The sequence below is a fragment of the Mizuhopecten yessoensis genome, unplaced genomic scaffold (genome assembly GCF_002113885.1).
Source record: "Mizuhopecten yessoensis strain PY_sf001 unplaced genomic scaffold, ASM211388v2 scaffold7473, whole genome shotgun sequence".
Taxonomy (NCBI): domain Eukaryota; kingdom Metazoa; phylum Mollusca; class Bivalvia; order Pectinida; family Pectinidae; genus Mizuhopecten; species Mizuhopecten yessoensis.
The window spans coordinates 2,347,255-2,373,114 of NW_018407065.1; the positions used below are offsets into that span (position 1 = coordinate 2,347,255).

Genomic DNA, 25,860 nt, shown 5'->3' on the forward strand with positions numbered 1-25,860 from the left:
TAAAGTGTATAGTCCTAGTCACCAGACTTACACTAGTAAAGTATATAGTCCTTGTCACCAGACTTACACTAGTAAAGTCTATAGTCCTAGTCACCAGTCTTACACTAGTAAAGTGTATAGTCCTAGTCACCAGACTAACACTAGTAAAGTGTATAGTTCTAGTCACCAGACTTACACTAGTAAAGTGTATAGTCCTAGTCACCAGACTAACACTAGTAAAGTGTATAGTCCTAGTAAAGTCTTGTTCTAGTCACCAGACTAACACTAGTAAAGTCTATAGTCCTAGTCACCAGACTAACACTAGTAAAGTCTATAGTTCTAGTCACTAGACTTACACTAGTAAAGTCTATAGTCCTAGTCACCAGATTTACACTTGTAAAGTCTATAGTTCTAGTCACTAGACTTACACTAGTAAAGTGTATAGTCCTAGTCACAAGACTAACACTAGTAAAGTGTATAGTCCTAGTAAAGTCTTGTTCTAGTCGCCAGACTAACACTAGTAAAGTCTATAGTCCTAGTCACCAGACTTACACTAGTAAAGTGTTTAGTCCTAGTCACCAGACTTACACTAGTAAAGTGTATAGTCCTAGTAACCAGACTTACACTAGTAAAGTCTATAGTTCTAGTCACCAGACTTACACTAGTAAAGTGTATAGTCCTAGCCACCAGACTTACACTAGTAAAGTTTATAGTCCTAGTCACCAGACTAACACTAGTAACGTCTATAGTCCTAGTCACCAGACTAACACTAGTAAAGTCTATAGTTCTAGTCACTAGACTTACACTAGTAAAGTCTATAGTCCTAGTCACCAGATTTACACTAGTAAAGTCTATAGTTCTAGTCACTCGACTTACACTAGTAAAGTCTATAGTCCTAGTCTCCAGACTAACACTAGTAAAGTCTATAGTCCTAGTCTCCAGACTAACACTAGTAAAGTCTATAGTCCTAGTCACCAGACTAACGCTAGTATAGTCTATAGTCCTAGTCACCAGACTTACACTAATAAAGTCTAGTCCTAGTAAAGTCTAGTTCTAGTCACCAGACTAACACTAGTAAAGTGTATAGTCCTAGTAAAGTCTTGTTCTAGTCGCCAGACTAACACTAGTAAAGTCTATAGTCCTAGTCACCAGATTTACACTTGTAAAGTCTATAGTTCTAGTCACTAGACTTACACTAGTAAAGTCTATAGTCCTAGTCACCAGATTCACACTAGTAAAGTCTATAGTTCTAGTCACTAGACTTACACTAGTAAAGTCTATAGTCCTAGTCACCAGATTTACACTTGTAAAGTCTATAGTTCTAGTCACTAGACTTACACTAGTAAAGTCTATAGTCCTAGTCTCCAGACTAACACTAGTAAAGTCTATAGTCCTAGTAACCAGACTTACACTAGTAAAGTCTATAGTCCTAGCCACCAGACTTACACTAGTAAAGTTTATAGTCCTAGTCACCAGACTAACACTAGTAACGTCTATAGTCCTAGTCACCAGACTAACACTAGTAAAGTGTATAGTTCTAGTCACCAGACTAACACTAGTAAAGTCTATAGTCCTAGTCACCAGATTTACACTTGTAAAGTCTATAGTTCTAGTCACTAGACTTACACTAGTAAAGTCTATAGTCCTAGTCACCAGACTTACACTAGTCATCATTTTATCAGTCTTAAATTTTTCTAACCTTGATCTCAGACTTACATCAGTAAACTCTTAGTGTCATGGCCGTTACACACCATTAACAGAGGGAGCTTCATCTCTTAAATCACTGCCAGACTTTTCAACCACTGTAAAATTACACCTTGTCATGCAACTAAATATTTGGCAAACATGGATGTCCGTGAAATTATATTCCATAATCAGAGATCTGACATTTCAGCATGGATAAAGGAGGGGTTACCTAACTATTTCATTTCTTAAAGGTAAAAGCTCCTTTAAAGTCCAACTGTTTGTTGTTTTTGTTTTTTGAATGCTAGATTTAGATGAAGTGATTTAGGTTAGGGGTTTGTCAGATTCTCTGATGGAATTTATTAACATTTAATGAAGTAGTGTAAACAGGTTGTTTCTTTGATGTTCTGTAATCTAGTTAATTCTACAACAGAACTGTTACCAAAAACAGTCTGCACTTTTCTCTGACATTTGTTTTCTGTTCTAACAAATGTTTTTTCTTTGACATTTACTATAAGGCAGCTTTTTTCTTCTTTTCTAACAATATTTTTTCCAATGCAAAGATTTTCACTTTTGCTCCGTGACATAATCAGAGAGTGATTATTCTAGTTTGTAGGTCATCATAAATAGAGAAACAACACCGCTTGATGAAAATGGCCAATATCATCTTTGAAGTATCTTCACACCTAGGTCTGAGCTACATACATAATCAAAGGTCTAGATATATGAGATACCTAGGTCTAGGTAATATAATCGAGAGAGATCTGCATTGCATGATCACAGGTCTACACCAGGTTGTATACTTTCAGGTCTAGAACAGATGTATACCTGGGGATTAGCTACAATGGTCAGTTAGGGATCCAGACCAGATATACAATTATGTTTAGGCAATGTAAGTGCAGGTTCAGACCAGGTGTAAACCAAGGCCTGATCTTCAAATTTAGGTCTAGATCATATCTTTACATCAGGATGAGCTACATTTAAGTCAGCTTAGGGTCTAAGACCAGATAAACAAATAAGAGTTTCATAATCAGAAGTCTAACCAGGTATACTTTGCCTTGGCCTAAGGTTTATTTTGAGGTCTGATCAAGCTACTGATGCAAGGGTGTAAATGAGGTACAACGGTATAATGATCAATTTTCTTTTTAATTTTCCCAATTTTTCAAAATCAAAGTGTTCAATTTCTAATAATGAACTATTAAATTTCATTTCTTATTGTTGATGCAGTGAATATTTGCTAGATATATAGCTTTCCTTTGTCTTTTAACAGGTGGAAACCTGAACAAGATTTATACAAAGAACCTCTCAGCTATAGCCTATAACAAAAACTTTCAGGTATCAAACACCAACACTGTGACATTTAGCAATGTTCTCCTCCCTATGGTGTTTCCTATAATTTACATGTTTCAAAGATTCCTTCTTTGTTTTGAACAGGATTTTAGATAAGGAATTATTGGATAAGAAATCATGTAGATAAAAAAAATCTTATTTTCCACAACTCTTTGATATTAATGTTTGACTTACCTTGAAGAGTAAACAAGTAACAGTATATTTGGTACAAAGTTCACGGTAGATAAAAATCCTTTTTTTTTTAAATATCCTCAGAAATCACCTAAGTTTTAGTGTCGATCACTTGTGTTGGACGAGCTAGCTTAGACTCTGGTAGCCAGTGTGACAGTAGTACTATTGACCAGTACTGGGACAGTGTATGATACCGGCTGACATGAGCCGAGTGTTTTATACCAGGGCTGGGGTGACGTAAGCCCAGTGTGGGGGAGTCTAGTGTACGCCAGCCTCTGTACCAGCCATCAACACACTGTATAGGCTGTTTACTACACCAGTTTCATTAACAACTAAATCCCCCTGGCCTTTCATTCTGATACAATTACTCTTCTTCTTTCATTTAATATCCTAATTGAGTATTTATTAGCTGGTTACAGGTTGTCTTACCTTTTCTCTATGGATTATCAAACATGGCATGATTTTTGGTTTTGTTTTCTGGATGATTGCTTTGAACATGTAAACAAGTGCATATAGTATCAAAACAGGAAACTCTTTCAAATTGAAAAAAAAAATTGATTTTGAAAACAATGACAAACATTCTTTTTCTCCTATGTACCTAATGTATAGAAATAGTGTTAAACGTTGTAAAAAAGTGTCTGTTGAAAATTGGAAAAAAAAAAATCAATACTTACAATAAAGACTTCCGCTGTATTAGATCAGGAAATGGTACAGATTAGACGGTCTGGTCTGGTAACACTGACAAGTTAGTTAAAATATAAATCAGGAATCGTAAAATTGATATGTTTCCCTAATTCACTCATGTGCATGTACATGTATGTTTTGTAAATTCAAAGTTGGTACGATTATAGAGTTAAGAATTTATGAATATAATGTCATAAGTTTTTAATTAAAAGTAATATGATGAATATAATGTTATAAGTTTTAAATTAAAAGTGATAAGGACTAAAGGTCAATTTGCTCTGAAAATCCACCTATTACTGTTATACTTGTGAGCTGCTATAGTTGTTGTGCTCTAGGTACAAGAAAAGCTTGTTAAAACGGCCGAAACAATGGCGATTCACCGCGAACATGTGCATATAGCCAAAACATGATTTACAAAGTCATGCTTAATCTTCCGGAAATAATGTTTAACTGTACTCACAGAATAAACAGTTGTATACGGACCTGTAGCGTGTAAACATTACATCAGACCTGTTTGATGGAGTTTCCACAAAGAGATGGGGTAGAAATTAGGCCTACCTGTTAATGCGTACTTAATGACTACTTCATGTACAACATACATGCTAAAGTAATCGTACATTATGGCTACCACGTATATACCTGCATGTTAGAGTAATCATTGTACGAATAACCTAATGAACAAATCTACGTAACTGGTGTTGTGGGAAATGAATTTCATACTTTCTGACAATTCAAATTTTTCATGATGGGGTAAAATACTAAATGGAGAAATCTAAGAAATTGTCTAAAAATAGTTAAATTTTGACCCCTATTTAACAAAATATTAAGGTAAAATCCCAAAGCTTAAATAATGGAGTTTGAACAAATAGCAATTAAAGCTTGAGGAGCTATATGCCAATTTCAAATACAAAAAAAAACATTAAGCCCCAAAAAAACCCATAAAGTCGCATCCAAGATGGGGAGGCTTAATTTGCAATCGGAATGATTATAGGATTTAAACAAATATATTTCATTTCATGTGCAAGTAAAAATACTGATCGGTATGAGTTGTATGAATTGCGTTATTAAGGTCACTAGATTGATTATTTGGTTACAACGGCTTGCAGTTCGGATATGATATAGATTATCATAATCAATGTTTAAAAACATGATGTACCTCCCAGGCATTTTCGAGAAAAATTTATCAGTTCTGTCACATTTTGACATATTAGGTGTCGTAACATAAGCCCTATAGTGGTTCAGATAGTGATGTAACAGTCGGTACATGATGATAGTTGTAACAGTGTATGATTAACCTCACGGTGTGATATATATTTGTTCTGATACAAATTCAGTTGTTTGGCTCATGAATGCAATAACCATTTTGATGAACCCATACAATACTGGTGTAATGAACCCATATGGTCCATGAACCTGATGTAATGAGTGTGGTTGGGTCTATGAATACTGTATCTGATGTGGTGAACCCATATGTAATGAGTGTGGTTGGATCTGTGAATACTGTATCTGATGTGGTGAACCCATATGTAATGATTGAGGTTGGGTCTATAAATACTGTATGTGATGTGGTGAACCCATATGTAATGAGTGTGGTTGGATCTGTGAATACTGTATCTGATGTGGTGAATCCATATGTAATGATTGAGGTTGCGTCTATAAATACTGTATGTGACGTGGTGAACCCATATGTTATGAACCAAAATGTAATGAGTGTGATGGTATCTGATGTGGTGAATCCATATGTAATGATTGAGGTTGGGTCTATAAATACTGTATGTGACGTGGTGAACCCATATGTTATGAACCAAAATGTAATGAGTGTGATGGTATCTGATGTGGTGAATCCATATGTAATGAGTGTCAACTGGTGTGGTGAACCCATATGGAATGATTGAGGTTGGGTTTATGAATACTGTAACTGGTGTGGTGAACCCATATGTAATGAGTGTGGTTGGATCTATGAATACCGTTTCTGATGTGGTGAACCCATATGTAATGATTGTGGTTGGATCTATGAATACTGTTTCTGATGTGGTGAACCCATATGTAATGAGTGTGGTTGGGTCTATGAATACTGTATCTGATGTGGTGAACCCATATGTTATGAGTGTGGTTGGATCTGTGAATACTGTTTCTGATGTGGTGAACCCATATGTAATGATTGTGGTTGGGTTTATGAATACTGCAACTGGTGTGGTGAACCCATATGTAATGAGTGTGGTTGGATCTATGAATATTGTATCTGATGTGGTGAACCCATATGTAATGAGTGTGGTTGGATCTATGAATACTGTATCTGGTGTGGTGAACCCATATGTAATGATTGAGGTTGGGTCTATGAATATTGCAACTGGTGTGGTGAACCCATTTGTAATGATTGAGGTTGGGTCTATGAATACTGTATCTGATGGGGTGAACCCATATGTTATGAGTGTGGTTTGATCTGCGAATACTGTTTCTGATGTGGTGAACCCATATGTCATGAGTGTGGTTGGATCTATGAATACTGTTTCTGATGTGGTGAACCCATATGTAATGATTGAGGGTGGGTCTATGAATACTGTATCTGATGGGGTGAACCCATATGTTATGAGTGTGGTTTGATCTGCGAATACTGTTTCTGATGTGGTGAACCCATATGTAATGATTGAGGTTGGGTTTATGAATACTGCAACTGTTGTGGTGAACCCATATGTAATGATTGAGGTTGGGTCTATGAATACCGTATCTGATGTGGTGAACCCATATGTTAAGAGTGTGGTTGGGTCTATGAATACTGTATCTGATGTGGTGAACCCATATGTAATGATTAAGGTTGGGTCTATGAATACTGTATCTGATGTGGTTAACCCATATGTAATGAGTGTGGTTGGATCTGTGAATACTGTATCTGATGTGGTGAACCCATATGTAATGAGTGTCAACTGGTGTGGTGAACCCATTTGTAATGATTGAGGTTCCAGGTCTATGAATACTGTATGTGATGTGGTGAACCCATATGTAATGATTAAGGTTGGGTCTATGAATACTGTAACTGGTGTGGTGAACCCATATGTAATGATTGAGGTTGGGTCTATATAAACACTGTAACTGATGAAGTGTAGAACCTGCATGTTATGAATGTGGTTGGGTTTATGAATACTGTAACTGGTGTGGTGAACTCATATGTTAAAAGTGTGTAGATGGGTCCATGAACCTGATGTGGTGAACCCATAAATGATAAGTGTGGCTGGGTCCATGAACAGTATAACTGGTGTTATGAACCCATATGTTATGATCCCATATGTTATGAGTGTGGTTGGGTCTATGGACACTAACTGGTTTTATGAACCCATATGTTATGAACCAAAATGTAATGAGTGTGATGGGGTCCATGAACCTGATAAACTAGCCAGTCATTGTGATGTCACTTGGACAGTAATGCACTCTAGTGGGTTGTGATTGTCCAGTGCGCTGAACTCAACGGTCAAACCCTCCGTGATCTCCAGTGGTTATTGTCCGTATTGGTCAATGAATCGGATGTAGTTTTAGGTGTGTATCGTGTTTGTGTAAGAGTACTTGGTGGTTACAACAACACTCCTCCCCTATTCAAGGTATCAGAGGGAGGTTTAAGTAACTCCAGCTGTAGCTTCTCCTGTAAACATGGCACAATGATTGTAACATACATTTTTCAAGTCTTGTATTATTAAGACATTGCCTTGTTGAAATATTAACCGGAGATGAGCACTACCGTTACTCCTGTGGATAGGTGCAATGTACGCTAACTGCTATTGTTGTTAACAGTTATTACATAGACTTACAAACTTGTACTGTATTCTTTACCTTAATTTGGCTACCAGCCCCTAAATTTTTATGAAGAATTTCTCAACTGAATTTTACTACTGGCTTATCTCCCCCTAGTTTAGAACTTAGAATCAGACATCGTAGTGATCAAAATGATTCAATATTCTAGAGACAGGGGCTAGTCTCTCTTTAAGTAAGCTTACCCTTTTAGTGATGCAATTGCCCTTGGAGAAGAGTCTGAATTAAATACTTAATTATTTTTTTTAACATATTTATAGATATTGTTAGTACCATTGTTTAAAAGGCCAGAGGTTGAACATTTTAGCAGAGGGAAGATACAATTTTCTACACATCATGACTGAGTGCCTGTCAAATTGATTGGTATACAGTGCAACATGTATCCTTGAAACATGAGCACCTTATAGTCTACTGAGCTGTACAAATGGGTATCGGTATATGCTGGGAAGTAAATCTGTTACGGATTACAGCTTTGTACTGTAGTGACCTGATGCCATAGACATTGAGATGGATAAACCTGTTAAAGTATGGGTATTAGGCCTTGCTTTTCCTAACTGGGATTTCCTCCAGTATTCATCCAATTAATTTCCAACTGCAGTGAGTGGCAGCAACATCAACACACTAGACCTACTCGGAGATGTGTTATATCTCACAGCTTGTACTTTATAAACCAATAAGTTCTTATTCAACTTCGTTAAATAAACACATATTAATTGAAAAAAGTTGTATACAGAAGCTATTTGATTGATTGTGTTGTGATTGATACTTATCAGGAAGGATGGAAACGACCTGCATATTTCTAATGACAGTTGAATCACATGTCCTCGTCTGTTTATGGTGCACTTCTAACATCTCGTGTTGATTATAAAATTTGTTTATACAGTAGGCCATGTGGAATCCTCTGGCTCACCAGGTAGAGAGGAAGCTTGTTTATTATAATCCAGGGAGATGTCTTGAATTCAAACACATATTTGATCCAGATATTTGATTTTTTTTAAATCTTGTTTGAGATTGTAAACTCTAATACACTTTCCTCAGATTTGTTTAATTAAAAGTGTGTTAACGTTGGGTAAAAACAATTAATATTTCTTTTCCTCCCTATGGCTCTAAGGTGTTTTTACCATATTTATCCTTCAATAAGCCCATGCCTGCTTATAAGCCCACCCATATCTATTGCAGCTCAGTAAAAATTCTAACAAATGTGATTTTATTGTCTTATAATAAACCAACTTCCCTATTTTGAGTAAGAGATTATGTGTTGGCCCTCTGGAGGACAAATATGGTACCTGAGGTTTATTTAGTTACTTTTCATGATACTCATAAGCTCACCTGCTCGAAGACCAAGTGAGCTTATGCCATAGTGCAGCGTCCGTCGTCCTTCCGTCGTCCGTCTGTCCCGTGATAACTTTTTACTTTAAACAACTTCTCCTCAGTAACAAAAATGGCTAGGATGATGAAATTTGGCCAGTAGCATGCTCACACTAAGGGCTACCAAGTTTGTTCAAATGAATGACCTTCATCCATTTTCAAGGTCACAGGGGTCACATATGTTAAAATCTTTTGAACAACTTCTTTTGAATAACCAAAAGAACTAGGGTGATGATATTTGACCAGTAACATGCTGGGATAAAGGGCTACCAAGTTTGGTCAAATAAATAACCTTGACTTATATTCAAGGTCACAGGGGTCATATATGTGTACAAAAGTTAAAACAACTTCTAAGTAACCAAAAGGCCTAAGATGATAATATTAGGCCAGTAGCATGCTGGGATGAAGGGCTACCAAGTGTGTTCAAATGAATGACATTTAATTCATATTCAAGGTCACTGGGGTCAAATATGTAAAACATACTTTAAACAACTCCTTTCAAAAGAAAAATGCCCAGAGTGATGATATTTGGCCAGTAACATGTTGGGATAAAGGGCTACCAAGTTTGTTCAAATGAATGACCTTCCGTCATATTCAATGCCACAGTGGTTAATTGTCTTAAAAAAAACCTTAAACAACTTCTTCTGAATAACCAAAAGGTCCAGGGTGATGATATTTGGCCGGAAACATGCTAGGATGAAGGGCTACCAAGTTTGTTCAAATCGTTGACCTTGATCTATAAAAAAAGGTCACAGTGGTCAAATATGTCCAAAATCATTAAATGACTTCTTTTGAATAACCAGAAGACCCAGGTGATGATATATGGCCAGTAGTGTGCTAGGATAAAGGGCTACCAAGTTTGTAATAATGAATGACCTTGAATTATGTTTGAAATCTTGAAACAACTTCTTCTGAATAACCATGAGGCCGAGAATGTTGATATTTGGTCAGTAGCATGCTTGGATGAAGGGCTATCAAAGTTTTTCATTATTATGACCTTGACCCACTTTCAAGGTCATTTGGTCAAATATGTATTAACATTTAAATTACCTAATCTTGATAAACAAAAGGTCTAGAGTGGTGATATTTGGCAAGTTGCATTCGGAGATGAAGGGCTATAAAGTTTGTTCAACGTAATGGCCTTGTTCTATTTCAAGGTCACAGGGGTCAAATATTTTAAAATCTTTTAACAGGTTCTTTTGAATGACTTGAATACTGATATTTTGCCTGAAGCTTTATTTTAGATATCTTTTAAGGTTACAAGTGTGAGATTAATATCAGGTGAGCAATGCAGGCCCATTGGGCCTCTTGTTGTTAGTTCCCTACCGGTGAAACCAGGGGGACTATATGTTTCCTCTCCGTCCGTCTATGTACGTAAGTATGTATGTACATGAAACACCAATGTTTGTCAGCGCTCTAGCGGCTTCATGCCTTGAAGGATTTTGATCAATCTTCACACAAAGTCAAGGGACCATAATATCTCGGACAAGTTAGAGTTTCAGGGTTGTTAGGTCAAGGTCAAGGTCACTGTTACTGTTTTTAGAAAATTCTTGTCAGGGCTCTAATGCGGCTTCATTCCTTGAGGGATTTGGATCAAACTTCACACAATTACAAAGGATCATACTATTTCGGACAAGTTTGAGTTTCAGGGTTGTTGAGTCAATATCAAGGTCACCGTTACTATTTTTAGAAAATCCTTGTCAGTGCTCTAGCGGCTTTATTCCTTGAGGAATTTTAATCAAATCTCAAACAATTACAAAGGACCATAATATCTTGGACAAGTTTGAGTTTAAGGGCAGTTGGGTCAAGGTCACTGTTACTGTTTTTAGAAGATTCATTGTCAGCGCTCTTGCGGCTTCATTTCTTGAGGGATTTGGATCAAACTTCCCACAGTTACAAAGGACCAAAATATCTCGGACATGTTTGAATTTCAGGGTTGTTGGGTCAAGGTCACCATTACTTTTTTTTAGAAAATTCATTGTCAGTGCTCTAGCGGCTTCATTCCTTCAGGGATTTGGATCAAACTTCACACAGTTACAAAGGACCAAAATATCTCGGACATGTTTGAATTTCAGGATTGTTGGATCAAGGTTACCATTACTATTTTTAGAAAATTCATTGTCAGTGCTCTAGCGGCTTCATTCCTTCAGGGATTTGGATCAAACTTCACACAATTATAAAGGACAAAAATATCTCTGACAAGTTTAAGTTTCAGGGTTGTCAATCATTTTATTTTATATAATTCTTATTGCAATTTTTTGTATTATTATTACTTTAAAATCAGTTACAAGCTAATTGTATACTTTTCATTTTCCCAAAATGCCAGGATTTTGTCCAATTTCGTATAAATATAACCATGTAATACACTACCAGCAACATCTGGCTATTATAACCTCAACTTTGCTATCATTTCCAAGTGAGCGATACAGGCCCTCTGGGTCTCTTGTTATAAATTATTACAGTGTAATAGCTAGCGGGGGGATGGTAATGGATATGTATTGCTTTAGCAATACTCAGTATGCTTGTTCATCTTTGTGTGCTTGTTACATCCTCAGTCTCTAGCTCTGGCCTGCAGGATGCCAGTGAATTAATTGGTCTGATATATACAAGTGTTGGATTAGAAGGGTTTCGCTGAGTAAGGCCTTAATTTTGATATCAATTAGAAAATTTGTTTCGACATCTGTAATTTATGTTTAAATTGTATGTGATGTAAGGCTGTTAATGGTTTAGATAAAGATTTTGTGTAAAAATAAACATTAAGAGGTCTGAAAAAGCGGCACAAGTGTGGATATTTGTGAAGTTATCTGTAGATGATCGGTTTGTAGTCAATCACCTGTGACAGACTGACATGCTCTCGGCATCGCTGTAGCAACGGGATAGGCTTGATTGTGGAGAGGCTGCACGCTTACTGTTACTGCTATAGCTGCATCACACATGCTTTTTATGAGGATATCACAGAGAAAATGGAAAGTAGCAAGAAAAAACAGGATAAATTAGATAAACAGGACCAAGTGATGGTGAACTCATTTATAAGCACATGAAAGTGACTAGTTACTGGTATAATTAAACTAATAATGGGAAACTTTTAGTTGGTACAAGCTTTTTTCTGGTGAGTTATGTTGACTTTAAACACAAAACTACAGGATACATAGACATCATTCTCTTCACTCAATCACTGACTATCAGACACAAGGTTTCCATGACCTACATTTACTGGTATACTTATTTTTCCTCTATCAATATTTATACCTATTGTACTTTGTTTGAGTTTGAGGTGATTATTTAAATCCTAAACCACTCAATTTGTTCTGTTTCTAGTATAATGCTTATCAAAAGGATTGGAAGATTAATACCATAGATTAGTATGACATTAAATAGCCAATCATCAGGCTCATATCGTAAAAATTAAGACAGACTCCTATTGTAACATTTAAATAGCCAATCATCAGGCTCCTATTGTAACATTTTAATAGTCAATCATCAGGCTCATATTGTAACATTTAAATAGCCAATCATCAGACTCCTTTTGTAACATTTAGATAACCAATCATCAGACTCCTATTGTAACATTTAAATAGCCAATCATCAGGCTCCTATTATAACATTAAAATAGCCAATCATCAGGCTCCTATCATAACATTTAAATAGCCAATCATCAGACGAATATTGGAACATTTAAATAGCCAATCATCAGGCTCCTATTGTAACATTTAAATAGCCAATCATCAGACTCCTATTGTAACATTTAAATAGCCAATCATCGGGCTCCTATTATAACATTTAAATAGCCAATCCTCAGGCTCCTATTGTAACATTTAAATAGCCAAACATCAGGCTCCTATTATAACATTTAAATAGCCAATCATCGGGCTCCTATTATAACATTTAAATAGCCAATCATCAGACTCCTATTGAAACATTTAAATAGCCAATCATCAGGCTCCTTCTATAACATTTAAATAGCCAATCATCAGACTCCTTTTGTAACATTTAAATAGCCAATCATCAGACTTCTGTTGTCACATTTAAATAGCCAATCATCAGACTCCTTTTGTAACATTTAAATAGCCAATCATCAGACTCCTTTTGTAACATTTAAATAGCCAATCATCAGACTTCTGTTGTAACATTTAAATAGCCAATCATCAGACTTCTGTTGTCACATTTAAATAGCCAATCATCAGACTCCTATTATAACATTAAAATAGCCAATCATCAGGCTCCTATCATAACATTTAAATAGCCAATCATCAGACGAATATTGGAACATTTAAATAGACAATCATCAGGCTCCTATTATAACATTTAAATAGCTAATCATCAGGCTCCTATTGTAACATTTAAACAGCCAATCATCAGACTTCTGTTGTAATATTTAAATAGCCAATCATCAGGCTCCTATCATAAAATTTAAATAGCCAATCATCAGACGAATATTGGAACATTTAAATAGCCAATCATCAGGCTCCTACTATAACATTTAAATAGCCAATCACCAGACTCCTATTATAACATTTAAATAGTCAATCATCAGGCTCCTACTATAACATTTAAATAGCCAATCATAAGACTCCTATTATAACATTTAAATAGCCAATCCTCAGGCTCCTATTATAACATTTAAATAGCCAATCACCAGGCTCCTATTATAACATTTAAATAGCCAATCATCAGACTCATTTTGTAACATTTAAATAGCCAATCATCAGACTTCTGTTGTAACATTTAAATAGCCAATCATCAGACTTCTGTTGTAACATTTAAATAGCCAATCATCAGACTTCTGTTGTCACATTTAAATAGCCAATCATCAGACTCCTATTATAACATTTAAATAGCCAATCACCAGACTCCTATTATAACATTTAAATAGTCAATCATCAGGCTCCTACTATAACATTTAAATAGCCAATCATAAGACTCCTATTATAACATTTAAATAGCCAATCACCAGACTCCTATTATAACATTTAAATAGCCAATCATCGGGCTCCTATTATAACATTTAAATAGCCAATCATCAGACTCCTATTGAAACATTTAAATAGCCAATCATCAGGCTCCTACTATAACATTTAAATAGCCAATCATAAGACTCCTATTATAACATTTAAATAGCCAATCACCAGTCTCCTATTATAACATTTAAATAGCCAATCCTCAGGCTCCTATTGTAACATTTAAATAGCCAATCATCGGGCTCCTATTATAACATTTAAATAGCCAATCACCAGTCTCCTATTATAACATTTAAATAGCCAATCATCAGACTCATTTTGTAACATTTAAATAGCCAATCATCAGACTCCTATTGTAACATTTAGATAACCAATCATCAGACTCCCATTGTAACATTTAAATAGCCAATCATCAGACTTCTGTTGTCACATTTAAATAGCCAATCATCAGACTCCTTTTGTAACATTTAGATAACCAATCATCAGACTCCTATTGTAACATTTAAGTAGCCAATCATCAGGCTCCTATTATAACATTTAAATAGCCAATCACCAGACTCCTATTATAACATTTAAATAGCCAATCATCAGACTCATATTGTAACATTTAAATAGCTAGTCATCGGGCTCCTATTGTAACATTTAAATAGCCAATCATCAGGCTCCTATTGTAACATTTAAATAGCCAATCATCAGGCTCCTACTATAACATTTAAATAGCCAATCATCAGGCTCCTATTGTAACATTTAAATAGCCAATCATCAGACTTCTGTTGTAATATTTAAATAGCCAATCAACAGACTTCTATTGTAATAAATTTAAATAGCCAATCATCAGGCTCCTATTGTAACATTTAAATAGCCAATCATCAGGCTCATATTGTAACATTTAAATAGCCAATCATCAGGCTCATATTGTAACATTTAAATAGCCAATCATCAGACTCCTTTTGTGACATTTAAATAGCCAATCATCAGGCTCATTTTGTAACATTTAAATAGCTTATCCTCAGACTCCTATTGTAATATTTGAAAAGCCAATTAACAGGCTACTATTGTAACTTTTAAATAGCCAATCTTTAAATTAATAATTTTCACAAATTGACACACAATACAATAGTCATAGTAGACATCTGTAGACACAGCCTACACTGAAACTGATTCTTGAATTATTAATCTTCAGCAAAGTTACGGAACAGTCACCCTACCTTCCTGTAGACATGTGGACCGTTAGTTGTTTTTTGAAAATCTTTAAATGCTCATCTTTGAAAACCACATTTATGCTTGATACTCCCAAATGAGATGAAACTCTGTGTACTGTTTACTGTGTAACTATCCACAATATTTTTGTTACTTTTGCTGAACAAATGTGTTCTTTTAGATCCGTTTATTATCTAAAATGCTTCAAAAAGCTTTTGTTGGAAGTTGGTAGGATGCTTCAACAAATTTTGTATCATTGTTATTCATTTATAAACATTCATATTACTCGTAGGAGTGTTCCTTTGTTGTTAGTTCTGGACAATTTTGGATTGATTCCTTCTAGTTATTGTGTAATTAATATACTCCTTACTTCTTCTTCTTCTTCTTCTTTTTCTTCTTCTTCCACATAATTGCCTCCTTCGTCTTATCAAAGATTATGCAATGTGATATATGATATAAACATTCTGTAGACTAGCTTAGGATTGTACAGATGGTATAGACAGTCAAAGCGTTATGGGCTCTAACGCTCTGGATAACCCCGGGCTGTTCTTACCACTGTACTACAAACCATACTATAAGGCTAGAACATGTAAGGATACTAATCAAAACAGTTACCACCTTTTTAACCAGTTTGTGACGGCGCTCGGTGCAGAATTAGTAAGTAAAAGTACTAATTATACACACAGGTTGTTGAAATACATACGGAAAGGTCAAATATCATGTACATAGGTCAATCAGTCATCTTGTTTTAAAAAAACCAAGCTTGTACTTTTAATCCATTCACCCCTAAAGTCACTTTTGGACTACCAAATCAAAGACTAGGCAAGCCCAGTTTAAATATGTACAGGTGATCTAATGAGTTAAAAATAGTATATATATATAAAACAGAAAAAACTGTGTTATTCAGCACAATATAGGACTACATTGACAGCTGTCTAAACTGATAGCATAGAGGGTCTTAAGTGAACCCTGTCTAATCTGACAATTTTCTTCTATATTGACACCTGTCTAAACTGACAGCATAGAGGGTCTTCAGTGAACCGTGTCTAATCTGACAATTTGCTTCTTTATTGAAAGCTGTCTAAACTGATAGCATGGAGGGTCTTAAGTGAACCCTGTTTAACCTGATAATTTGCTTTTACATTGAAAGCTGTCTAAACTGACAGCATAGAGGATCTTACGTGAACCATGTCTAATCTGACAATTTACTTCTATATTGACACCTGTCTAAACTGACAGCATAGAGGGTCTTAAGTGAACTCTGTCTAATCTGACAATTTGCTTATATATATAAACACCTGTCTATACTGACAGCATAAAGGGTCTTAAGTGAACCCTGTCTAATCTGACAATTTGCTTCTACATTGACACCTGTCCAAACTGACAGCATTGAGGGTCTTAGGTAAACCTGTCTTATCTGACAAGTTGGATCTATATTGACACCTGCCTAAACTGACATCATTGATGGTCTTAGGTAAACCTGTCTAATCTGACAATTTGGATCTATGTTGACATCTGTCTAAACTGACAGCATTGAGGATATTAAGTGAACCTGTCTAATCTGACAATTTGGATCTATATTGACACCTATCTAAACTGACAGCATAGAGGGTCTTAAGTGAACCCTGTGTAATCTGATGACATGTGGGATCTACATTGAAACCTGTCTATACTGACAGCATAGAGAAGCTATGAAACTTGTTGATTTGGACAATTTGTGGTGTGACACATTATATTGGTCAGATTAGACAGAGTGTATGAATACATAGGTCTTATTAGGTAAATTGGGATTACATTATGTTATATTTGACAACAGGTCAGAATATTCATTAGACCATTTCGACAATTAAAAATTGCTATCAACGGTAAAACTTGTTATGATATTACTGAATGCCCAGTCATATCTTTGGAACTTTGTTTTTGTGTAAACTGCTTTATGGTTGCCTATCAAATGTTTGCCCTATGGTCATGCAGTTATTAAACATTGTGTGTACCCAGTATTAAACTTTGCCCAGGTATATCTATCCTATGGTAACGTATGTAAACGTTTGTTTTGCCATTGTTGCCTTCTCTATAACAAGTTCAATGGTGATAATTATGGGCACAAGTCAAACAAAAATGAAACACGAGGCAAAAATCGAGTAATATGAACAAGTTGATTATTCAGATAATTATTAACTTAAGAAATTAGTGTTCTTTACCAGACTGGCCAGACAAGTTTGTGTAATCCTTTGTTTATGTTTCTTTTATATCGTAAACTGTTTCCTCCCCAAATTGGTGATTCAACTCCCATCAGCTTTATGAGTAATCCTCTTGTCTATTTAAGGAAAGCTTAATTGTGTGTGGGTTCTTTGATAATGTTCAGGATAAGAGAAGATATTTGTGAATTATTGAGATACATTTCTGTTAATTATCAAAGTAGTCAATGGGGAAGTAAAGGATTGCAACAGAAAGGTTTCTGGAAACTGTTTGTTTGAATAGTTACAGGTCATAAATTTTCATTACAACAGAACAGGAAGCTAAATAGTACAGGGGCTTTGTATGCCCCAAAAAGTATGTTATACCGACATGTAGGTTACCGGTATATTTCTGTTTTGATCAACTTTAGAATGCAGGTTATGTTTTCTACCCATCTATGTTATCTGAGAACCATTTTTCTTTATTTATATACGATATGTTCATGGAACATGAATTGTCTGCCTGTCTGTATATTGATATACATGTACATCTGATGATGGTAATTTTGAGAGTCAAAGATTTTTAGTACTTTTTCTCAGAAAGTACAAGATGTATTTTTTATAATTTCACATGCAGGTTCTCCATGGTCAATTAAGTTAATTATTTGAAATTTTGGGCCGGATCGGAAAGCCAAGATGGCGGACAGGTTGCCATCTTGAATTTTGAGATTTTTACTTTCTTAGCCCTAGCTATTTCTAAAAAAGAACAGGAGGAATCTTTCTCAAATTTCTGATAAGGGTACTGCATGATCCTGGAACTGGTTGAAAAAGCAGGACAGCCACCAGGCAGCCATCTTGAATTTTGACAGTTCAATTTTGTTTATCCTTTTTTTTTGGTGTATCAGGTATAATAGCAAAGAAAGTGAAATCAATTTAAAGTCGTTTGCGTAGACATAAACTAAGTTATTTGATTTTAAATATAAATATTGGATTTCTTATCAAGTTGAAAATATTTTGGTCAACTAAATTTCTGAAACCAGTACTGTTAAATAACTACAGGACATGTTAATGTTGTAGAACAGGTGAATATTTCACTTGTTTGTTGTAATTTTCAAGGTAGTTATAGACAGGTGATCTCTATGGTAGATTTGACTTTACGATTATAGTGTTACTAGCCTTCAATTACTGTATGACGGGTTTTCTGGTATTAAGGGATCTAGTTGTGCTATCAGTCAATCTAATGTATTTATTGTAGTTATGATAGCTCGTCACACACATTTGTGATTAGAAATGGTTTTCCTGTGATTGAGATGAATATAACTATCAGGCCAACGTCACAATTGCGTGCAAAGACATTTGTATAGTCTAGGTAGATAAGAAGATTGCCGATTCTATTGAGATACACCACCAATGCAAACATACAGAGGACCTCGTTTACAGTGTTACCATAGCGATGGTGGTTAGTGGTGCTGATGTAAACATAGCCACCTGTCACAATGAAAGTAGTGGTGTGTCTGTCAGCTAAACTGCCAATCAGCCATCAGGTAAATAACCAATCTAGGAATGATGTTGTTTTAAGAAATCAGATTCAGTTTGATATCTGCATCCGGAAGTTATAATAAACTTATTTCATCAGAAAAACCCCCACAGGTTGAGCATTGATTAACCAATCAACAGTGGTCTAAATGACTTATAAACTTGTGAGCATGACTCAAGTGATCTTATTGACTAAGAACATTGTGATCATGCTTTCAGTGATTTTGGTGGCTAGGAACATTGTGATCATGATTTTGGTGATTTGTGTGGCTAAGAACATTGTGATCATGGTTTCAGTGATTTGAGTGGCTAGGAACCTTGTGATCCTGGTTTCAGTGATTCGGTTGGCTTGGAACCTTGTGATCATGGTTTCAGTGATTTGGGTGGCTAGGAACCTTGTGATAATGGTTTCAGTGATTTAGGTGGCTAAGACAAATGTGATCATGGTTTCAATGATTTGGGTGGCTTAGGAACCTTGTGATCATGGTTTCAGTGATTTGGGTGGCAAAGAACATTGTGATAATGTTTTCAGTGATTTAGGTGGCTAAGACAAATGTGATCATGGTTTCAGTGATTTGAGTGGCTAGGAACCTTGTGATCATGGTTTCAGTGATTTTGGTGGCTTGGAACCTTGTGAAATTGCGGTGGCTGTAAGACAATTGTGATCATGGTTTCAGTGATTTGGGTGGCTAGGAATCTTGTGATCATGGTTGATCAGAAGCTTGTGAGAATGGCTCTATGAATGATCTGAGTTCATGAAAAAACCTTGTGAGCATTGCTCCTGTTATCTGGTAGACTTATCATAAAATAGTGAACTGTGTCTGAGAGTTGTGACTGCAATGGTTGATACATTAGCATTCTGTAGAAAAACATTGTAAATTGTTACAGTCCATTGTCAGGTCAATAGTTGTTGGTAGATATGTAACGACCTATCCATTTTCCAATGAGTTCAAAGCAATATGTTTATAACAAGCCAAAACAGCCCCAAAGACTGAAAACTTGAGTTGCAAAGATTTTTCAACAGGAAACAGGACTGCAGAGGATGTTCCAGGCGTAATGCCCAAGTCTGTAACAAGTACACAATGTAAACTTTTGTCCCTATGCACCAGACATGTGTAATGTGGAATGGCTGCCAAATTGCTTGTGTCATAATGGTGATATCAGGGGAGATTTGGCCTAGAGGGAGTACAAGGCAATTGACAGGTGCACTGTAGAATCAATATACTACCACAAACAGGGAACACTAGGATATATCAGCTAGGGGCAGTACAGTCCCACCTGCAAGGGGTACTAAGGGTACAACCCATTAAATACAACTATGGTTCCATCAGCAAGGGGCACTGTAGTAAAACTAATAAGGGTTCCACTAACAGGGGCACCAATGCACCATCAGCAAGGGGCACTGTAGTATAACTAATAAGGGTTCTACTAACAGGGCACTAATGTACCTTCAACAAGGGCACTGTAGTACAACTAACAAGGAGTACAAGGGTTCAACTAACAGGGGCATTAATGTACCTTCAACAAGGGTTCCACTCACAGGGCACTAGTGTACATTCAACAAGGGGCACTGTAGTACAACTAACAAGGAGTACAAGGGTTCCACTAACAGGGCAATAGTGTTTCTTCAACAAGGGGCACTGTAGTACAACTAACAAGGAGTACAAGGGTTCCACTAACAGGGGCACAAATGTACCATCAACAACGGGCACTGTAGTATAACTAACAAGGGGTACAAGGGTTCCACTACCAGGGGCACTAATGTACCATCAACAAGGGGTACTGTAGTATAACTAATGAGGGGTACAAGGGTTCCACTAACAGGGGCACTAATATATCTTCAACAAGGGCACTGTAGTACAACTAACAAGGGGTACAAGGGTTCCACTAACAGGGGCACTAATGTACCATCAAGAAGGGGCACTGAATTATAACTAACAAGGGGTACAAGGGTTCCACTAACAGGGAAAGGGGCACTGTAGTATAACTAATGAGGGGTACAAGGGTTCCACTAACAGGGGCACTAATGTACCATCAAGAAGGGGCACTGAATTATAGCTAACAAGGGGTACAATGGTTCCACTAACAGGGGCAATAATATACCATCAACAATGGGCACTGTAGTACAACTACAAGGGGTACAAGTGTACCACTCACAGGGGCACTAATGTGCCATCAACAAGGGGCCCTGTAGTATAACTAATAAGGGTTCCACTAACAGGGAAATGGGCACTGTAGTACAACTAATGAGGGGTACAAGCGATCCACTAACAGGGGCACAAATGTACCATCAACAAGGGGCACTGTAGTATAACTAATGAGGGGTAAAAAGGTTCTACTAACAGGGGCACTAATTTATCTTCAACAAGGGCACTGTAGTACAACTAACAAGGGGTACAAGTGTTCCACTAACAGGGGCACTAATGTACCATCAACAAGGGGCACTGAATTATAACTAACAAGGGGTACAAGGGTTCCACTAACAGGGGCACTAATATACCATCAACAAGGGGCACTGTAGTACAACTAATGAGGGGTACAAGGGTTCCACTAACAGGGGCACTAATATGCCATCAACAAGGGGCACTGTAGTATAACTAATGAGGGATACAAGGGTTCCACTAACAGGGGCGCTAATGTACCATCAACAAGGGGCACTGAAGTATAACTAACAAGGGGTACAAGGGATCCACTAACAGGGGCACTAATATGCCATCAACAAGGGGCACTGTAGTATAACTAATGAGGGATACAAGGGTTCGACTAACAGGGGCACTAATATATCTTCAACATGGGCACTGTAGTACAACTAACAAGGGGTACAAGGGTTCCACTAACAGGGGCACTAATGTACCATCAACAAGGGGCACTGAATTATAACTAATGATGGGTACAAGGGTTCCACTAACAGGGGCACTAATATATCTTCAACATGGGCACTGTAGTACAACTAACAAGGGGTACAAGTGTTCCACTAACAGGGGCACTAATATATATTCAACAAGGGCACTGTAGAACAACTAACAAGGGGTACAAGGGATGCACTAACAGGGGCACTAATATCCCATCAACAAGGGGCACTGTAGTATAACTAATAAGGGATACAAGGGTTCCACTAACAGGGGCACGAATATATCTTCAACAAGGGCACTGTAGTACAACTAACAAGGGGTACAAGGGTTGCACTAACAGGGGCACTAATATACCATCAACAAGGGGCACTGTAGTACAACTAACAAGGGGTACAAGGGTTTCTCTAACAGGGGCACTAATGTACCATCAACAAAGGGCACTGTAGTACAACCAACAAGGGTTCCACTAACAGGGCACTAATGTACCATCAACAAGGGGCACTGTAGTACAACTAACAAGTGGTACAAGGGTTCCACTAGCAGGGGCACTAATGTACCTTTAGCAAGAGGCACTGTAGTATAACTAACAAGGGGTACAAGGTTTCCACTTACAGGGGCACTAATATATCATCAACAAAGGGCACTGTAATATAACTAACAAAGGGTACAAGGGTTCCACTAACAGGGGCACTAATGTACCATCAACAAGGGCACTAGTATAATTAACAAAGGGTACAAGGGTTCCACTAACAGGGCACTAATGTACCTTCAACAAGGGGCACTATAGTATAACTAACAAGGGGTACAAGGGTTCCACTAACAGGGCACTTATGTACCATCAACAAAGGGCACTGTAGTACAACTAACAAGGGGTGCAAGGGTTCCACTAACAGGGCACCTATGTACCATCAACAAGGGGCACTGCAGTACAACTAACAAGGGGTACAAGGGTTCCACTAGCAACAAGGGCTATAGAAGCAGAAGTAGCAAGATTTGCAGCAACACAGTATCAGTATAGCGACACAGTATCAGTATAGCGACACAGTATCAGTATAGCGACACATGCAGAAACCTTATCACGTGTGTACACTGAAGATGTCAGATCACAGTTATCTCCATGACATTATATAATTACACCTGGACACCGAACCTGGTCTTTGTTCCAGGGAGTACACAGTCCCAAAGCTCCTCGATGCATCTCGATTTCCTAGATTTCTCATTCCCGTATTGTTTGTGTTTATGTAATCAAATCACAGGGAGTGCTAGACCCATTAGGCCAAACATCCATACTCTCCATATTTACCAATTCATTTTTATATGGAAATTAAATTACGCCTTTCAAATGTGTGTTTTTTTATATGTGAACCTGTTAATTTAAAAACTGGTATTATGTCAAGATTCTGATTGTATAAACTTAATCACCTGACAATTCATAACCATTAGTTACCACAGCAATGTTTGGACCAATGAAATTGAGCCCAATACTTCCTTTTAAGGTGCATGAGTGCACTTATAATGGAGTAAGATTTGAAAATATAAATATTCATTATCAGTGTCTGTCATTTTAAATAATTTGGTTGACTGAGCAGTAGGAACAATGACACCAATTATAAAGACCCAAACGTGAAGATTGTTGGTCGGTCGTTTGGGGCTTTGGGGTTTACAACAGCCAAGGTGATTTGGAAACGATGTTAATGGATTAAGGATCTACTTTAAAGTGTTATCTCACTGAAATGTCATAGCCTGGACATAACATGACACTCCACCCAGTCATATTATGACAGTAAATGTCTCCTAGCTATATCACTTGAGGGATGTTAAAACAACCTTATAGCTATATCACTGGAGAGAAAATGAATCGCCTCATAGATTGGTTAAATGTTAAGATACGCCATACTTTTACATTAATGTTGTGTTGGTAACAGATGACACATTTATCTACACAGTTAGAAAAACTGATTCAAGCAATTTCAGATTAAAGATATAAACTGTTTTCAAAATTGAACTGGGACAATTTGTTTTTTGTAAATGTAGCAATAAAAAATCACTCAACTAGTCATAGCTTGACAAAGGGACCAGTTGATCTTGATGTGTTACGATACATTGAATACATACATTGTTGGCGTAGAAAGAATAACTAGCAGGGTTTTTTAATGGCATGGTAAGAGAAAATCACTCTATATGTGAGGGAAACATTTTTACTACCAGACATAAACTTTGATTTGGATGATAAACGGGAGGTCATTCCCAATATCTGACAATGTCTCCTCTTTAGAGAGAAGCAGGTTAGAGCCCTATACTTGATCAGAGAAATAACAGCCATAGATCTAACATCACTTAGAAAAACGGTAATTTCGATTATCTGACCAAATTTGTTAAAACAATGAAGACGACGTCATAATTGATTGACGTGATCCAGCGTTGTGTACAATCCTGGGACTAGCCTTCCCAGCACTGACTGCCAGGGATCAATACCCAGTAAGAACATGGAGATTTATAGACCGGTCATTCAGGACTTATTGCCATTAGACTTAGAAGTCCTGTATTTATGCATGCAAGATATTACACATGGTGTATACAGATGAGGCCCAGGTCTTCATAGGGGATAGTTACCTCACAAACCACTCAACAACTGAGCCAGTATGAACATTGTCATCGTCATTATTGACGCCATCTAAGGATTTTGCTAAGTTCTCTACGTCAACATCAACTGTTATTTTACAAAAATTTACCGAAACTTTATCTGAATATTACAGTTTTATCTTTTATATATAAAGATCAATAAAAGTTATTCTTTTTGTTGTCTAAGAATAGTCCTGTGGAGCAACTGTATTGATGTTATACGTGCTTGACCTCTAGAGGATGTTGTCCTCTCTGATCTGGTAACCTGGGAAACATACCATTGGTCAACTGGGATGTCATCTGGTAAATTGGTTACCTGGGAAACTGGTAAAGTATTTACCTAGCTGGTATATAGCACAGGTAAACCTGTGGATAGTTATGAGGTAAAGCTGTTACCTGGGGAAAATACCACAGGTAAACCTGTGGATAGTTATGAGGTAATGCTGTTACCTGTGGACATTCCACAGGTAAACCTGTGGATAGTTATGAGGTAGAGCTGTTACCTGGGGAAAATACCACAGGTAATCCTGTGGATAGTTATGAGGTAAAGCTGTTCCCTGGGGACATTCCACAGGTAAACCTGTGGATAGTTATGAGGGAAAGCTGTTACCTGGGGAAAATACCACAGGTAACCCTGTGGATAGTTATGAGGTAAAGCTGTTCCCTGGGGACATTCCACAGGTAAACCTGGGGATAGTTATGAGGTAAAGCTGTTACCTGGGGAGAATACCACAGGTAAACCTGTGGATAGTTATGAGGAAAAGCTGTTACCTGGGGACATTCCAGAGGTAAACCTGTGGATAGTTATGAGGTAATGCTGTTACCTGTGGACATTCCACAGGTAAACCTGTGGATAGTTATGAGGGAAAGTTTTTACCTGGGGAACATACCACAGGTAAACCTGTCGATATTATGTGGTGAAGCTGTCACCTGGGGAACACCTACCACAGGTAAGCCTGTAGATATTATGTGGTGAAGTGGTTATTGACAAAAATGTTGAATAACTATGACGTTGATGTTGATGACGTCATAACACACAAAAGGGTTAAGGAGAAATCCAAAGTAGCAAGGTTTGTGATTGAGGGATTTTGGATTAACAAACTCAACACTGCTTTCCCCAATGGTATCAATACCAAGTGATGATGATGACGTCACAATTTGTGAGGTCATGGTTTGATGACGTCATTTTGTTGTGTTGACGTCATGGTAACAGTGTTATAACGTCATCAACGTCATAGTTATTCAACATGATTGTCATTATGGATGTGACATAGAGGTTCAGTGACATTTGATCCCTGACGAAGGGCTAAGCCCGAAAGCTTGGAAAAGAGTGACTTACAAGTTCATTAATATTATTGCGTTCCTATAGGAACATCTGTTTATAGACAATTAGTGAAACCTATTATATCACATATGGACTGCAGGTTACCTGGGGACTATATTGTTACAATTGGTATTCCTGACAGTATAATTAATGTG

At 36.9% G+C, this 25,860-nt stretch overlaps 2 protein-coding genes across 3 annotated transcripts in view; one reads left to right on the forward strand and one right to left on the reverse strand.

Moving 5' to 3' along the window:
* The window catches only part of LOC110453622 (FMRFamide receptor-like), a 37,051-nt gene extending 33,170 nt beyond the window's left edge, over positions 1-3,881 (reverse strand). The window contains exon 1 of one of the 2 annotated variants that reach the window (XM_021502650.1): positions 3,858-3,881. The gene's annotated coding sequence lies outside the window, so the exon portion shown is untranslated. Of the gene's footprint in view, positions 1-3,186; positions 3,396-3,857 lie in introns of those variants that run through there. The other variant, XM_021502649.1, reaches the window with a different exon arrangement.
* The window catches only part of LOC110453621 (probable ATP-dependent RNA helicase DHX35), a 209,471-nt gene that overhangs the window by 91,894 nt on the left and 91,717 nt on the right, over positions 1-25,860 (forward strand). The gene's annotated exons all lie outside the window — the stretch shown is intronic.